At 34.9% G+C, this 4,791-nt stretch overlaps 1 long non-coding RNA gene across 1 annotated transcript; it reads left to right on the forward strand.

Annotated features, from left to right (window-relative positions):
• The first annotated feature begins 2,365 nt into the window (after positions 1-2,365).
• LOC132037620 (uncharacterized) lies at positions 2,366-4,502 on the forward strand. Its single transcript, XR_009409934.1, has 3 exons — positions 2,366-2,504; positions 2,585-2,644; positions 4,247-4,502. It is a non-coding gene; the product is annotated as an uncharacterized LOC132037620 (long non-coding RNA).
• Positions 4,503-4,791: the final 289 nt, after the last annotated feature.

The raw sequence follows: 4,791 nt of genomic DNA on the forward strand, positions 1-4,791 counted from the left end.
TCTCAGCAGTAGTTCCATTATTTTCCTTTTGCCTGGAAGATAATATATGTTGAAGAACTAACCTAAATAGTCATCCACCCAACCGCATTGTATAATCTACGTATACTGGCTAGGAAATGTAAACGTTGTTCCCTGACCAACTATTTGTGTAAACATCCAATACATTTTTAATGGCACAAAGACTTGATGGACTTGCAACATCTTCCATCATAACATCAAAAAGGACAACTGACAGTTGACGGATGAACGTGCTCGGAGATTTTTTTTTTTTTTTTTTTTTTTTTTTGTGTCAAACACAAAATGATCAATCTTATGATATGAGCTCAAATAAGGAAGTGAAATTTATATAACAAACCCCAACTTGTTTGAGACTAATTGCGCAATAGTAGTTGTTGTTATGCAAGACGATCGAACTTCCAAGAATGGTAACTCTGTGTGTGCGTGTATATGCATATTTATGGGCAGAGGCTAAAGGCCTAGCATTACTTTATTTTTAGTATAATATTACTCGAGATGAATTTAACGAAGAATATGATCGGTGAGAATTCATATAACCCATTCAACTTGTTTACGACGGAGGCGTAGTAATTGTATATTTAGGTAAGAAGCTACCAAGTTTATAATCAACAACATTCGGACGAAGGTACTTAAGTCGTTGAGAACTTAAGAATCAAATAGTTAGAAGACAGTTATATCTATGTTCATATTTCATCTACTTCTCCAACTATAATCTCCTAAGCCACAAATCTGAATATCTATATCCATACTTAACCACTCCGTCAACGAGGTCGTCAAAGCAAAGTCAGGAGAAGAAATCGCGCATTTACAGTTTTTGCACCCCTGGTGATATCTACAATCCGCTCAGTACACTTGAAAATACCAAAGTGTATCTCAGCATTAGTTCCATAAGTTTCCTTCCCCCTGAAGAGTCATTATGTTTTTGATTTTGCCAGACACAAGATAGTTGAACCTATAATATGAGCTGAAATGAAGAAGTATGGATTCATATAACCAACCCTAACTTGTTTGTGACTGAGGTAGAGTAGTAGTTGCTATACCAAACAATCGATCTTCCAAGAATGGTGAACTATATATATGCATATCTATGACATGTTTCCATGTAATCACCACTATATCCAATTGAATTATAACTCAGAAGTCACAATTATATTCTAAACATAGTGCTACAACCACGGTGGACTTATATTTGGCAACGAAAAAATAAAGAACAAGAGATCTTGATGAGTTGAAATAAAATATGTTTTTAAGTACCACAGCATTTGCAGTGGTGATTAGTCGACTCAGCTCCACATTTATAACAGAAGTCACATCCACACCTGCAAATGTTAAACCAAAATGATGCATCAGAATTTTTAGCTAGATTTATCGCAGCTACAATAGGTTTTAGGTACAAGCACACAACAATTCCGTGGTGGCGAGAATAAGAGAAGGGGGGGGGGGGGGGGAGAGAGAATATAAAATAGAAAATTGTTAAGGAAAATTGTACAAAGTTTTGTGATAGTAATGATTTATCAAGCTATGTGAGTCTATAGTTCTCGCTTCCTAATACGATTCTTCTTACTAATTTAATACACATCCAACAACAACATAGCCGATTATAATCAGGCAAGTGGGGTTTGCGAGAGGATAGGATGTACGCAAACCTTACCCTTACCTTTGCGGGGTAGAAATGTTGTTTAAGTAGACCCTACTGCTCAAAAGAAATGTAATCGCAAAAATGTAGGAAGGAAAAGGGACAACAAAATAGCAAATGTACAAAACAACTGCAACAACATATATCTATACACATTAGCTAAAAAGAAACTATGCAGATCCCTAAATCAAGCTTCTAAAAGTACAACAACATTCAACTACCTACTAACCTTCTATTCTAATACTCGACCTCCATAAAATAAATATCATTAGGTACTCTGTTCTTTTCAGTTACCAAAATAAAAAATGCAGCAGAGAACTCATACAATGACATTAAAAAAACAGATATAATTTGCATCAAAATGCAAGTAAAGAACTAGTACTGCCTTAACTTTTGCAACCACCTTAACTTTTATATAGCATAAAGATCATCAATTAACTACAAAAGAGTTACATTATTATATGGAATTTATGGAGTATTAAATAAGATTCGTGCTCTTTGATTGGCTGAATCTATTAGAAAGGATTAAATTAATTCCATTTTCTAATAAACTCTCAGTAAAGAGTAGCTAAATCACTTTCTAAAGTTGAAGAGAGCAAAGGAGGGAAAAATTCTTCGAGTTTGGCAGGTATAATCATAGTGAGACAGAGCTGATGTAGTTAAGCATATTACACATCTAAATATACAACTTACACGATTCACACCGGGGGCCGTATTCTTGATTCGTTTAGGAGTTCTTTGACTCTGAAATTGGTGCAAGTTGTTATTTGTCTTCAAGATTGGCGTCGAAATGAGCCTTATCCCATAAATGTTGAAGAAGATTTTAATGATCTTATGAAACTTGAACTTGGTATGTTTTTCAGTTTTTGTATTTTATTTTTATACTTTTTTACTTAGTTTAATTGTTGACACATTTTAAATTCTTTTTAGATATGGCTGATAGCTCAAAAGATTCCCTCGTTCTTGATTTGTAATCGCAAGATGCCTCAGGTATAAGGCTCTGAATTTTCATTTTTCATTTCTCCCCTCACTTCAAGTGTTAAAATGTGTCCATGTTAGAGTTAAAATGTTCATTTTTCACTTCTCCAAAGAGCATCTTTTAACTTTTGATAATGCCATTAGCTGCTGCTTATGATCACCGATCAACCCATTAGCGTCCTTCTTGCCATTTGTTTCTTTCTTGATGGCCCAACCACCTGTTGAGAATTTCCATTATCCTTAACCTGCTTCTTCCCCTTGTTAGTTTGCCATTTGTATAAGTCTTTAACATTGCCAACCTTTTCCACTATCCAACACCTTAATAACATGATTTCTATTTTCGATAACTTGCTTATTTAAACTTTGATCGCCTTGGATTATGATTTCCTTTACGTGTCTTGCTCATTAGTAATGCTTGCGGGTTGTTTTCCTTTGTCCTTAGTAGTTTGACTTGAATTTCTTAATTTCTTCATCGCCTTAACTAAATCGACATACAGCTTTTGATGTTTTGCGATTATGCTAGTTTAGAAATTAAAGTCCTTGCATGCCAAATACATAATCATGGAAAAACGATTTGCCACTCAGTGGCTGCATAGTTTTCCAGGTCTTGAGACTTTATTATTTATTTATTTATGGAGTAATTTATGATGAAATTTGAATTTAGTTTTAAGCTTGTGCCCTAGTTGTATGTTGCTCGAGTATTTTGTGAAATAGGCAACATGCATTTGCAGAGTTTTTGAAGTTTGACATTCCCATAATGATCTTATTTCTCTACATTATGTCACCTAAAAAAAGTAATCTTCAATGGTTATTAGTTAAAGGTGTCAAGATTACAAAATATTACAAGGTAAATGTAACTTCCATAACAAAAGCTGACAGTTGCATGGCATTGCCTAATTCACTAGTCAGGTGTTTGTATCTGCTTCAGCTTTAACGGCTCTCTAACTTCTCTTGGCATGTGTTCTAATATTCTAAAGCATGGTTGAATCTGGTAATGTAGGTCGTCCATTTTGCCAAAATATCTGCTATGCAGATTGTCTCCCCAGGAATAGAGAACATGTTCATTTTCTTGCTAGTTATCTGTGAGTACTTGTTCTAGTGTTGATCATGTAGGCAGAACGCGTATTAGTGAAAAATCTCATTATCTTCTCGAGTCTTTAAGAAGCTTAGCAACATTAATATACATGTATTTGCTAGTTCATTCATGTGTTCTGTTATGTTCAAGTAGTGAATCTTGTTAGGCATTTGATTTACATTTAATTAGGCTTGTGCCTTGCGGATCGCGTTCAAGAGCTATAAGCGATTTGTATTTTGGGTCCGTCATATTACATGTTTAGACTGGGAAAAAGTTTGTACCACAAATGATTAAAACTTGCTTTATAGTTGCACTAGGTTTAATCAAATGCTACATGTTCTATGTTGAATTGTCAACATATGTGCTGTACTCCTTTTCTCAAGGCATGCAATGGTCTTTGTTGGATTTATGAGGCTTTCAATTAAGCAGTTTGTTTTGTTTTTTCAGGCGCAGCTAGCAAATCAAAACCAACTTGTTGATCACTATGGCTCCAAGCATCCAAAGGAAAAGCCTCCAATTGGTTTCTTTCATGGTCGCAGATGGTAAATTGGAGTGCACAACTAGAGCTTCCAGTTTCCGGACAGTGGGCAGTACAAGTGTACAACATCTTCACAATTTCGCTACTGCTTTGAAAATTATCTACACTGTTATTCTTTTGTTGTTGGAAGCTGCTGTATTATGACTTATGAGATCTTGGACTAAGAATTTATAAGTAGCTACTTTCTGGGGTTGTCGTTTGTTATTGAAATAACTTAAGGATTTTTAAAGATCTAACTAGAATGTCTTCAATTCGGAACTTTTGTCCAGTTTTGTATACAATTTACGCCCAATTTATTTTAAGAATATGTTGTTGTTGTTACTAATTACATTGACCCCTTGCATAGTATACTTGCATTCTAATACGATGGACTTCGACTTCAATATGGTATTACCGAATACCGTTGAACCGAAGTTTGATTTACCGATTACCGAATTATCGGGCAAGTTTGAAAGTTCAGTATTTGGTATATGCTTTGAATTACCGATTACCGAATTACCGAACCCGAACTTTGAAAATACCGAACCGAATACTGAACGCCCAGCC

This window comes from Lycium ferocissimum, chromosome 11 (genome assembly GCF_029784015.1).
Source record: "Lycium ferocissimum isolate CSIRO_LF1 chromosome 11, AGI_CSIRO_Lferr_CH_V1, whole genome shotgun sequence".
NCBI classification, from domain to species: domain Eukaryota; kingdom Viridiplantae; phylum Streptophyta; class Magnoliopsida; order Solanales; family Solanaceae; genus Lycium; species Lycium ferocissimum.